Here is a 14,169-nt window from a genome sequence, read left to right as displayed (position 1 = left end):
CTACTATGAACATTCTTATGCGAATCTCCTTGTGCACATATTTCTCTTGGGTATATGTCTAGGGTAATAGGGTATGTGTATCTTCAACTTAGTAGATAGAGTCCAACTGTTTTCTAAAGTAGTTGTATCATTTTAGACAATAGTGGTGATGAAAGTTCTTATTATGTCACATCCTTGCCAAATAGTACTTCTTGTCATATTAATTTTAGTAATTCTGGTGGAAGATCAGTAGTATTTAATTATAGGATAACTTGCATTTTCCTAATTTCTAATAAAGTTGGTTGCTGTGGTTTTAAAAAATATATATTTCCACAAATTCTTTAGCACTCCTCTTATCAAAAGGTGGAGTCTGATTGCCTTCTCCTTGACTATGGGCTGGCCTTAGTGACTCACTTCTAAGAAATAGAATGAAGCCTAGGTGACGCTGTGTTTGACATCTTAAGCTAAATAAAAGACAAGCATCTTCTGCCTGGCTCACTCTCTCAAGAAGTCATAGACTTCATAGAGTCATGGACTCATAAAAGTTCTTTATACCATATTTTCATGCTACTCCTGTTTGTAATTTATATTGGAAATATCTTCTCCTATTCTGTTTTTCATTATTTTATAGTTTTTTTTGGATGAACAGAGTTCTTCATTTCACTTAAATTTATCAAATTTCCCCTTATGTTTAGTGCTGTTGTGTCTTATTCCTTTAGAAAGCCTCTCCTATCCCAAAGTCCTCCAGGATTTTGAAATAATTCTCTTATAAATCCTTTATACTTTTGCATTTTACATTTCAGCAAATTAATTAATGCAGCTGAATTAATTTTTATGTATGGTGTATATTTTCCATATAGAGATCTAATTATGCCAGCACAATTTATTGAAAAGTCCTTCCTTTCCTTACTCTTCTACAGGGTCCTATTTATTACATACCAGATGTGCTCTTTTTTTTTCTGTTCCATTGGTCCATTTGTCTATCCTTGCACCAATACCACTCTGTCTGAGTTGATAAGGCTTTAAAGGAAGTTTTTGGGTATGGTTGAGAAAGTGTCCCCTTCCTCCTCTTTCTTTTCTTCTTCCTTTTTCTTGACTTTTTTAGCTGTTCTTGGCTCTTTGCATTCCCAAATATTTAGAAAGATCTTATTAAATTCAACAAAATGTTGAGATTTTAATTAGAATTACGTTAATCTATTAATCAATTTTAGAAGAGTAAATATTTTTACAATATTGTATTATTTTACAGTCCATAAACATAATATGTAACTTCAGTTATCTAGGTCTTATTTAATGCCACTCAATAGAGTTTTATTTTTCCTATGAAGAATTTTACATTGTTTCTTAAATTTATTCCTGTGTATTTGATATTAATGCCATTTTAAGTTTAATGTTAGAATTCATAGAAAAACAATTTATTTTGTATCCAGCAATCTTGCTAAATCTCTTACTGATTTTAATTATTTATGAGGATTTAAAATTTCTGCATACTGAAGTAATAACTCTAAATAATAAGAATTTTATCTCTTCATTACAATTCTCTCTTTTGTTTGTCTTGCTTTGCAACACTGGCTAGGACCTACAGTACAGCATTGAGTGGTATTGGCCTTACTACTCTGAGATAGCTGAGATAGCTTTCACAATTTCACAAGTGTGATGCTGCCCTTAGCTTTTTATACATGTTCTTTTTCAAACAAAAGAAGTTCTTCTCTATTTTTAGTTTGCTTAGAAGTATTATTATTACTGGTGAAAGTATGTTGAATTTTTTTTTCTTTTTTCCAGTACGCGGACCTCTCACTGCTGTGGCCTCTCCCGTTGCGGAGCACAGGCTCTGGATGCACAGGGTCAGCGGCCATGGCTCACGGGCCCAGCCGCTCCGCGGCATGTAGTATCTTCCCTGACCTGGGCACGAACCCGTGTCCCCTGCATCGGCAGGCGGACTCTCAACCACTGCGCCACCAGGGAAGCTCTGTATGTTGAATTTTATCAAAAGCTTTTCTGCATCCATTGAGATGATCATATGTGTTTCTCCTTTGATTTTTTAAAATAATGTTAATACTCCTTTTTTTTTTTTAAATAGCTGTGCAGCCTGTGGGATCCTAGTTCCCCTACTAGGGATCGAACCTGAGATGCCTGCAATGGAAGTGTGGAGTCCTAACCACTGGACCGCCAGGTAATTCCCTTCTTTGATCTTTCAGTGGGATGAATTAATATGGATTGATTCTATAATCTTCAGCCAACTTTCATTCTTTGGATAAATCCAACTTGGTAGTGCTGTATTATCTTTCACACTTACGTGGATAGACAGTGGGTCAATAGTTCAAGAGTTTTGCATCTATGATCATGAATGGGACTGGCTTGGAATTTTCTAAATATTGTCCTTTTCAGACTTTTGTATGAAGGCTATGCTAGACACAGAATGAGTTGGGGAGAGCAGACTCTCTTACTCTCTGGAAGCATGGAACAGTTCTTTCTTTACTGTTTGACAGAATCCACTGGTAAATCTATCAGTGTCTAGAGTCATTTTTGTGGGAAGATTTTAAATTACTGATTCGAGTATATCCCAATAAACCTGACTTTAAAAAATGTCCTTTGGCAAGTTACATTTCCAGTCAATTTTGGTTTCAGGGCCATTAGGTACTATTATTATTGTTCAATAGAAAGGATATCTCCTACTCCTTCTGAGCCTACCATTTTTTGACTGACTAAATAATTTATAATTTATGCCATCATTGAGGTCACAGAATAATAAAAGTTCACATAAGTTATTATATAATATGTACAGTATACTATAATAGCTTACTGTAATAACTATTATGGTATATTGTATATTATATACTATATATTACAGTATATTATGTAATTAATAACATATAATATTATATGTTATATAATTACAATAGTAAACTTCCCACAAAGTGTCTGGCACATTTATATATCATCTCATTTAATCCCTAAGGTAATTCTTGACAGGTAACCTTGTCATTATTTTACAGATGAAGGAACTAACTCTGAGAGGTTATATTCTCTGACCAAAAGTTACACAACTGATAGGTTACACAACTGATAGGTTGAGAAATTGGTGCCCTTAACCATTTTCTATACCGATTCCCTCAAATGAGCTATTTCTCAAGAGAATGTGCAGACTGCTCAAATTTTTTTTGGTTTTGCCTATTTCTTACTAAATTCATTCCTAAATATTTTTTATTTCTATAGCTATTGTGAATAAAATCTCTTTTCCATTACATTTTCAAATTATTGTTAGTATAGTGTATACGTATTTGTAGTACTATTAACTTTATTTTGTAACTGCTTACAAAATTGTGTGAATGTGTCATGCATTTTTCTGGTGAGAAAGTCTGCGACTTTCATAGGTTCTTAAAAGGATACATAAATTCAGAAAAGCTTAAACACTGCCGCCTTAAGTCCAGGTTTTCCCAAAGCTTTTGTAGCAAGTCCATTACAGTTTATGCTTTGTGTGAACAGTCTTCTTGGACACCAAAACAAACACTAAACTTTGAAAGTCTGGACTACTCTCCAAAACCATGTACTGGATAAGTTCCATAAGTGGATTTTTTTCTGTCCCTAGGTAGTGAATTTAAAATCACAGGATTCTGAGGTAAATCTTCATATTTTCAGGCCATTGTCTCTATAACCACAGGAAGAAGTCAGACAACAGACCAACGGACTTTTCTAGATGTTCTGAAACTCAAAATTTATTCTCATTCAGATGACCCTTACATATTTAGTTGTGTAAATAACAAATGAAGTTCCCAAGTTCATCTTTTCTTGGTAATCTGCCAAAGACATATTTCTAGTTCCTTTTCATCTGGGAGATGATGGCAACACTACTCAATTTAGTAGAGAAAGTTGAGAAAGTTACATTGCAAGATTGTTTGAATAAATTCTAGGAAAGCTAGCTTTATTTTATTATTTTTAAAATAAATGTATTTATTTATTTTTGGCTGTGTTGGGTCTTTGTTGCTGTGCATGGGCTTTCTCTAGTTGTGGCGAATGGGAACTACTCTTCATTGTGGTGCGCGGGCTTCTCTTTGCGGTGGCTTCTCTTGTTTCAGAGCACGGGCTCTAGGCACACGGGCTTCAGAAGTCGTGGCTCTCAGGGTCTAGAGCACAGGCTCAGTAGTTGTGGCACATGGGCTTAGTTGCTCTGCGGCATGTGGGAACTTCCAAGACCAGGGATGGAACCTGTGTCCCCTGTATTGGCAGGCATATTCTTAACCACTGCACCACCAGGGAAGTCCCGAAAGCTAGCTTTATATACCAACAGTTCGATTCATTCTTTGCTGGGGTTTTATCCAACATCATATCCTTAAGAAAAGATCCCAATGTTCCTACTGAAATAAATCAAGGTATTTATACTATTTTATCTCAATATTCTTCAATATTCATAATATGTTGCATTTTGGAGAAAAAATACAAGGGTAATATATAGCATATATGGCATATGGTCTGTATCTTCACTGAATCACACTTGATGTAGAGTAAATAAGTAACAATTTAAGAACCACATCTCGAGAAGCCTGCATTAGTAATAAAAACAATAAATGTGGACCTTAAATATAAATTAATCAGGCCTTCCAAATTTTCAGGTGAGTAAATCAAAGTTTAAAGAGGTAAAGCAACTTATCTCAAAATAATGAATAGACCTTGTTAGTAATAGAGTTGAGATTAGAATCCAGAACTTCAAAAACCCAGACATGTGCTCTTTTCACTGAACTATGTGGTCACTCTAGGAAGTTGACAGGTTTTTTGTTTGTTTGTTTGTTTTGTTTTTGGCTGCTTTGGGTCTTCGTTGCTGTGCTTGGGCTTTCTCTAGTTGCGGCAAGTGGGGGGCTACTATTTGTTGTGGTGCATGGGCTTCTCATTGCAGTGGCTTCTCTTGCTGTGGAGCACAGGCTCTAGGTGTGCAGGCTTCAGTAATTGTGGCACATGGGCTCAGTAGTTGTGGCTCGCAGGCTCTAGAGCACAGGCTCAGTAGTTGTGGCACATAGGCTTAGCTGCTCCGTGGCATATGGAATCTTCCTGGACCAGGGATCGAACCTGTGTCCCCTGCATTGGCGGGTGGATTCTTAACCACTGCACCACCAGGGAAGTCCTGAAGTTGACAGTTTTCAGGATCTTCTTCCTGTTTCCCTGGGGAAGGTCTCCATATTAGCCAAGTTCCCAAGGCATTCAGAGGATTTCTCTCCAGTGTGAAGCTTTTCATGTTGAACAAAAGAAGAGTTTTCTCTAAAGGTTTTCCTACACTCAGTATGTATATTTGCCTTCTCTCCACTATGAATTTTCTGGTGTTTTGTAAGATATGTGTTCTGGCTAAAGGCTTTCCCATATTCATTACATTTGTAGAGTTTTTCTTTAGTATGAGTTTTCTGATGTTTTTTAAGGTCTGTCTTCTGGCTGAAGGCTTTGCCACATTTATTGCATTCATAAGGTTTCACTGCAGTATGAATGATCTGATGTTGAATAAGGCCTGAACAGTAACTAACAGTTTTTCCACATTCATTGCATTTATAAGATTTTTCAATGGTATGAGCTTTCTGGTGATTTGTGAGGTTTGTACTCTGACTGAAGGCTTTTCCACATACATTACATTTATAAGGTTTCTCTCTAGTGTGAGTTCTCTGATATTGAATAAGTGCTGACCAATCACTGAAGGCTTTTCCACAGTCATTGCATTTAAAGGGCTTCTCTCCAGTATGAATTCTCTTGTGCTGAATAAGGGCTGAACAGAAACTGAAAGCTTTCCCACAATCGTTACACTCCTAGCACTTCTCTCCAGTGTGGGTTCTCTGATGCTGAATATGCCCTGAGTGGTCACTGAAAGCTTTCCCACATTCATTACATTTGTAAGGTTTCTCTCCAGTATGAACCCTCAGTGTTGTGTAAGGAATGAACTCTGGGTAAAAGTTTTCCCACATTCATTATATTTATATGGTTTCTCTCCTCTGTGACTTCTCTGATGTTGAGTAAGGTACCTACTTCTTCTGAATGCTTTCCCACATTCCTTACATTCATATGGCTTCTTTCCAGTATGAGTTCTTTGATGTCAAATAAGAGCTGAGTAGTTACCAAAGGTTTTCCCACATTCGTTACACTCATAAGGCTTCTCTCCAGAGTGAGTCCTTTGATGCTGAATAAGGGCTGAACAATCATTAAAGGCATTCCCACATTCATTGCGTTTGTATGGTTTCTCTCCAGTATGCATTCTCTGATGTTGAACGAGGTCTGAACAGTAAGTGAAAGCTTTCCCACAGTCATTACATTCAAAAAGTTTCTCTCCAGTATGGACAATATGATGTCGAGTAAGAGCTAAGTGATCACTGAAGGCTTTCCCACATTCGTTACATTCATAGGGCTTTTCTCCTATATGAATTCTTTGATGTTGAGTAAGAAGTGCACGCTGACTAAAGGTTTTACCACATTCGTTGCATTCATAAGGTTTCTCTCTAGTATGAATTCTTTGTTGTAGCGTAAGATGTGTGCTCTGGCTAAAAGCCTTTCCACATTCAAGACATTTATATGGTTTATCACTAGTATGAATTCTTTGATGCTGAGTAAGTTATGTACTACAACTGAATGTCTTGCCACATTCAGTACACTCATAAGGTCTTTCCCCACTATGAATTCTCTGATGTTGAATAAGGACTGAGCAATAACTGAAGGCCTTCCTACATTCATTGCATTTGTAGGGCTTTTCTCCAGTATGAGTCTTCTTATGGTTTGTTAAATGGGAACTCTGGTTAAATCTCTTTTCACATTCATTACATTTATGAGGTCATTCTCCAGTATGACTTGTTTGATGTTGAATGAGAGTAGTGTAGTCTCTGAAGGTTCTTCCACATTCACTATATTTATAAAGTCTCTTTACAATCACATTTGCTTTGTATAATTAAATCTGAGTTTTGTTTGAACATTTTTCCATGTGTACCACATTCATGGCAATGCTATTCTATAGTAGGACTTCCCTGGTTGTCCAGTGGTTAAGACTCTATGCTTCCAATGCAGGGGGCGCAGGTTCAATCCCTGGTCAGAAAACTAAGATCTCATATGCTGTGCAGTGCATCAAAAACAAAAACAAAACCAAAAAACATACTATAAAATTTTAAATTATATATGTGGCTTGTATTATATTTCTATTGATCAGTGCTGGTTTAGAGAGATTAGACATTTGCTCAAGGCTACAGAGCTAGTTAGTGGCAGAGCCAGGACCCAACCCAGTCAGCTGGGTGAGAGAGTCCACCTTCTTCACGACTGGTCCCCATGTTGTGTCAGCATAGTCTCCATCACAGAACTCATCAGTCTTTTTTACTAGACTTTGAGCTTCTGGAGATCATAAACTAGTCTTTAACCTTTGAATTGTCAAGTCCTAACACGGTATCTGACATATAGAATATGCATGAGGAACGTTTGGTGGTTTTTGTTATGAGAATGCCACAATGATAGCAGTTTTTAAAAATTAGTCTGTCCAATTTTTTTTTTTTTAACTAAGCCCTAGAAATTACTTAAAGCAAAAGTTGAGATAAAGCCACTATCCTAATACTTGGAAGAATAATGTTTGATAGTGAGTATCTTCTTTTAAAATAATTACAGGCATAAATGCTAAGAGGGATATTCAACCTGTAAACTGCAACAAATTTCAGTTTACAGTTCAGTCCCTTCAGTTTCCTTCAGAAACCATGAAGGAACCCATGGAGCAGCTGGAAATTTAGGTGAGTCAGAGCTTTACACTGTCATGCACAGCATGAAAAGATGGTTTCATAAAGGACAGTGAACTCAATCAATTTTATTGGAGAAAATAAAAGAGGGCTAGGAAAAGATAATCAGATTCTTTCTGAAAGAAAAGGAGAAATGCCCTTCATAAGCATATTTGCAACACAATGGTGAAAGAAACAGAAATTATAGTCAAGAAGTGATTGTATGATCATTAAAAGAACAACATTAACAACCACTTTTAATATTAATTGACTTGCTTCAAAAATTACTTGCATTTTAAAGGAAATTTTATATCAAGATCGTGAATATTACAAATAATTCAACTAAATATAGAACTATTAGCATAAACAATGTTCTTTTGTGTATTATCCTGTGGAACTCTGTAAATACCTGCCATGAGAATTGGTATAAAAGAAAGGATGCATAGTAGATGGAAGTACATAAATAAAGAGGCTAAGACTAAAATGAGGATGAGATTCAGATAACTGAACTTGAAAATCTGCAACTTTATTAGGGTTTTCTTGGTTGCCTAATATACATGATTAACTTCATAATTCTTACTGGACTTTATAGTAGAAAAGGTATTTTCCATTTGTAGAGGTACAAAATCAACTTTAATGAATTATCCAGACATTCCTCATCTTTATTTTTTGCTTGTTTGATTTTGTCCAGTAGTATGAAAGGCATATGATCATTGCATGCTTGTCAATATATCTTACATCTTTAATACTTTTATATATTATAGATATATAATTTTTTTCCCCCTGCACTGGGCAGCTTGCAGGATCTCAGTTCCCTGACCAGGGATTGAACTTGGGGAATGGCAATGAAAGCCCAGAATCCTAACCACTAGGCCACCAGGGAAACCCCTCCCCCCACCTAAAGTGTATTTTGAAATTAACTTGCAGCTTAACTTCCTTTTTATTTATATCTGTCCAATCTTTTATTTGAAACTTCCTTATTACTTTCATCCAAAAATCAAAACACAACTAAATAAGAAGCCCATATTTTAGGGACAATAACAAGTCCTACAACTCAGGCTTATCACAAGGATTAGATAAATTAATATGTAACAAATATGTAAATATGTTAATATGTAAAGCACTTAGAAAGTAGCTATGTGAGGCTAGTTTCAATTAATGTCATCCATTACATCAACAGACTAAAAAAGAGAAATTATATGATCACATCAATACATGCAGAAAAAGCACTTGAAAAAAATCCAACAACATTCATGATAAAAACTCTCAGTAAACTAGGAATGGAGGGGAACCTTCTCAACTTGCTAAGACTATGTTTTAAAAATATTCAGCTAACATCATACTTAATAGTGAGAGGATTGAAGCTTTTCCACTATGATGAGTTACAAGGACAGGATGTCCACTCTCACCTCTCTTTTTCAAAAATGTACTAGAAGTCTTTGTTAATGTGATAAGACAAGAAAAGGAAATAATGGTATACAGACTGGAAAAGAAGAAATAAAACTGTCTTCATTCACAGATAACATGATCATCTTTGTAAAAAATCCAAAAGAATAGACAAAAACTCTTAGAACTCATAAGAGATTATAGCAGGATTGCAAGATACAAAGTTCACACACAAAAGTCAATTGCTTTCCTATATACAAACAATGAGCAAGTGGAGTTTGAAATTAAAAACACAATACCATTTATATTAGCACTGAAAAGAATAAAATACTTTGGTATAAATCTAACAAAAAATATATAAGACCTATATGAGGAAAACTACAAAATTTTGGTGAATGAAATCAAATAAATAAATAAATGGAGAGATATACCATACTCATGGATAAGAAGACTCAGTATTGTCAAGATGTCAGTTGTTTTCAACTAGATTTATAGATTAAGTGCGATCCTAATCAAAATCCCAACTTATATTATGAATATAAACAAACTGATTCTAAAGCTTATATGGAAAGGGACAAGACCCAGAATAGCCAACACAATATTGAAAGTGAAGAACTAAGTTGGAGGATTGACAATACCCAACTTCAAGACTTACTATAGAACTACAGTAATCAAGACAGCATGGTAAAATAATTGGTAAAAGAATAGACAAATAGATCGATGGAACAGAATAAAGAGCCCAGAAATTGACTCACATAAATATAGTCAACTGATCTTTGACAAAGGAGCAAATGCAACACAGCAGAGATGAGCAGAGATGAATTCTCAACAAATAGCACTGGAACAACTGGATAGCCACATGAAAAAAAAATTAACCTAGACACAGACTTTACATCCTTCACAAAAACTCAGAATGTATCATAGACACAAATGTAAAATACAAAACTATAAAACTCTTATGAGGTAACGTCGGAGAAAACCTAGATAATATTGGGTATGATGATGCCTTTTTAGATACAAAATGATCCATGAAAGAAATAATTATTAAGCTGAACTTCATTAAAATTAAAAACATCTGCTCTGCAAAAGACAATATCAAGAGAATTAGAAGACAAGCCACAGACTAGAAGAAAATATGTGCAAAAGACACATCTAATAAAAGATTGTTATCCAAAATATACAAAGAACTCAGAACTCAGCAATAAGAAAACAACTCTGTTAAAAAAATAGGCCCAAGATTTTAACAGACACCTCCCCAAAGATATACAAATGGCAAATAAGCATATGAAAAATGTTCCACCATGAGATGTCATCAGGGAAATGCAAATTAAAACAAATAGATAACACTACACATCTACCAGAATGGCCAAACTCTGGAACACTTACAAAAACAAATTCTGGGGAAGATGTGGAGTAATAGAAACTCCATTCACTGCTGGTGGGAATGCAAAACGTACAGCCACTTTGGAAGACAGTTTGACAGTTTCTTACAAAACTAAACATACTCTTACCGTATGATCCAGCAATTGTGCTCCTTGATATTTACTGAAATGAATTGAAAACTTATGTTCATACACAAAAAAATAGGCAGCATAAATAGACAGACAGATAGATAGATAGATAAATAGATAGACAGATAAAGATACAAATACAAGCTCAGGTAGTGAAAAATGCTATCAAAAGAGTAAGGTAAGGGGATAAGGAATAAAGAGGATCTTTATTGTAGATAGGATGGCCAAAGAAAATTTTTATGGGAGGAAACATTTGATCAGACCTGAGTAAAAAGAGGGAGTGAGCCATGAATATATCTGAGGACAGACCCAGAGAACAGCAAGTACAAGATCTCTACATCAGAATCCTGAGGTGGGAATAACTTCAGGATGCTATGGGAAGAATAGGAGGCCAGTGTACCTGGAGAGAGTAGTAAGCTAGGAGAGTGTAAGAAATGAGGAATGGATCATTATGTGGTGTAAAATACAGCCAGCTCCCGGGATCTGAGCTTGGTTTAATCCATGTATGCAGAACCCACGGTTACTGAGGGCCAACTGTAATGAATAATTTTACAGAAGAGACTTGAGCATACCAAGATTTTGGTATACATGGGGGTCCTGGAACCAATCCCTTGTGGATACCGAGGGACAACGGGAATGCCATCTCCTTTATTCTTCAAGGATATGGGAGAACTTGCTTGTTAAATTCGGTATACATGGGGGTCCTGGAACCAATCCCTTGTGGATACCGAGGGACAACGGGAATGCCATCTCCTTTATTCTTCAAGGATATGGGAGAACTTGCTTGTTAAATTCTTACAGTATAGGACATACTGGCTTTATTATCATAGGCAGTGTTATTTAATGGAAAAAAAAAAAACACTCAGCTGGGGATAAAGGACCCTGGATTCTAATATCTGAGTAAAATGCTGTAAAAGTATTAAGCAAGTCAATTTGAGTATTGGTTTCTTCAGTGACAAAATAATAGGGTTAACAGTATCTGTTCCCCTTGTTTTACAGAATTTTGTAGGGATTAAGCAAGATTAAAAAAAATTTAAAGGCCCACTAAATTTGAACATTTGAAGGGAGAGGTTTGGAACACTGCTTCTCAAAATGTGGTCCCTAGACCAGCAGTCTGAGAATCACTTTGGAACTTGCCAGAAATGCAAATTCTTAAGTCCCACCCCAGACCTACTGAATAAAAACTGGCAATGGTTTTAGTAATCTGTGTTTTAACGAATCCTTCAGGTGATCTGATGCACACTCAAGTTTGAGAAGCACTGGTTTAGAAGAAGGTGAAATTGTTGAGCCAGTCCCCAAATTACCAAGCAATGAGAATTTCCTCTTGGAGGTTCAGAACATTGCTGCTTGCAGCAGCCATGAACTAGTAAATATACTGAATATTTCACATAATTCAGGATCTCAATGAGCAGGAACTGGCCCTTATAATGACTGGAGGAAAGGGCCCCTACTAGCATTTAATGTGTAAGAACCAGGATGCTAGATGCCCTTCAGCATAGGATAGTCCCATACAATTTTCAAATGTCCTGCAGGACATTCACATGGGTGTAAATCTGTTGACAATTAGCAGAGCCTAGAACCTAACTCTTTTTTACACACGACTACAGAGTTTTGTGTTTGTTTTTCCAGTGCTAACGTACAACGATTTTTCTCTAAAGGTAACTACGGTCTAAATCAAGGTACTTTTTCTGAATTTTACTAACATTTGGATATTTTATCAGCCTGAGATGCAGTGTGTTCCTTTTTAATTTCTCCTCTATTTTAGAGTTGGAGCATTATATAGCTTTTAAAAGTATGGAGGTTAATTTTACTAATATAATAAACTTTATTTCAGGATAGAAATGAAAGCATTACAAAATATTTTTTATAAAAAGGGACTGTTCAGTCTGAAAGAATTGAGAGCCACTGACATATATTGCATCATTTAACCTCACAACACCCTGATGAAGGTACTCATCAAAGTTAAATAACTCTTGTGCAAAGTCACCACACAGTCAATAAGTCTCAAAGCTAGGATTCAAATTCAGACTTGTTTGCCTTCAAACACCAGGCTTAATGAAAACTATTTTCACACAAAAACCTGTACATGAACACTTAGGGCAGCATCATTCATAATTACCAAAAACTGGAAAAATTCAAATGTCCATCAACAGGTGAATGGATTTAAAAAAAAAAAACAAAACTGTGGTATATCTATTCAGTGGAATATTACTGAGGAACAAGAAGGAACTGACACACACAAGATGGATGAACCTCAAAGGCATTGTGCTGAATGATGGAAGCCAGTCTCAAAATGTTACGTAATGTATGATTCCATTCAAGACATTCTGGAAAAGATAAAACTACAGAGATGGTGAATACTCAGTGACTTCCAGGGGTTAATGGTGTAGAACCGTACGCCCCTCTCAGATAGATTTTACTGTATGATAATTACAAAACTAACTAAACCAGGCCGTTTTCCCTGTGTCATGATGGATAAAAGACTGGTGTGGAAAAATGGGGTTACTCGAGGCAACACAAGGAGTGATTTTATTTTGGTCGAGGCTTCAAGCATCCCCTCTCATACAGACCCCACCACACAGGCCCGGAAGTTTTCTTCCCACCTTCTCACACAAAGCTCCTACCCCTGTGTTCTCCTCTCACCCATCAAGGTGAGGAAAAGGAAAGCTATCTTTCCTCAAATTCAGTCTCCAGATCACTCTCACACTCGATCTCATCGATTTCTTACTTCTCTTTTAATGCAAATTCATCGCCTCCACCTTGCAGTGCTCTGGCTGTTGTGACATCACGAAGGCTCTGTTCTCTGTATTATCGTTTGTTCTGTTTCCGTAGTGACCCTGGGCCTCCACCAGATGAGTCCCTGGTCCGGGCTAGGGGGCTTTCTCTTACCCAGTTTGAGGCTCTTAGAGAATTCGCCTCTGCCCCTCCCTCTCGCGCACCTACCTCTTTCTGACATCTGGAGGCCAGGCAGGGCCTAGTATTTTATCACCAGCGCCCGCCAGCTGCTGTCACTCTCTGGATGGTCCCCTTAGCGCCAGGCTCCAACGCCCAGAAGCCGTCGCAATCCCGGGGCTCCTGAAACCCCGATCTTGCACGGCCCCCGAGCTGGCTCGAGTTTCCGCAGAGACACACCGCAAGTCCGATGGCCAAGAGGGAGAGTCCTGGTTTCCCCCGGGGCCCTTCAAGGGTTAGCGACAGCCACAGGTAAAAAGGTGAACCTCCGCCCCCACTTCTGAAAGAGCAAGGCCTACCCCCAGCGAAGCTTCAGACTCTGCGAGGCTTGACCCACTTGTCCCGAGCTAGGGGAACCCCAGACAGCTCGCAGCGGGGAGCACTGACAGTGTTCCCCCGTCCCAGAACTACGCTTGCGCGCCTCTAGCCGTCCCTTGAACCCCTTCTCCCTCCAAGGAGTGCATTTCCCAGCAAGTCTGCGGCTGCTCTGATTCAGGGGCAGGGGCGTGGCTAGATTCGACCCCAGTAATCCTAATTGGGCAGAACTAGGCGTGGCCACTGGAGAGCATCTCTTGCCTGGAGTTTTCCCAGTATGGTCCTGATATATGTGACACCTCCACGATGAC

General features: G+C 37.3%; 1 pseudogene; it reads right to left on the bottom strand.

The window, feature by feature from the left end:
- Positions 1-5,111: 5,111 nt before the first annotated feature.
- On the bottom strand, positions 5,112-6,766 carry LOC103080260 (zinc finger protein 883 pseudogene; annotated as a pseudogene).
- Positions 6,767-14,169: the final 7,403 nt, after the last annotated feature.

The sequence above is a fragment of the Lipotes vexillifer genome, unplaced genomic scaffold, assembly GCF_000442215.2.
Source record: "Lipotes vexillifer unplaced genomic scaffold, Lipotes_vexillifer_v1.1 scaffold657, whole genome shotgun sequence".
Taxonomy (NCBI): Eukaryota; Metazoa; Chordata; class Mammalia; order Artiodactyla; family Lipotidae; genus Lipotes; species Lipotes vexillifer.
Note: the sequence above shows the minus strand (reverse complement) of the source record. Positions and strands in the feature narration are given on the sequence as shown.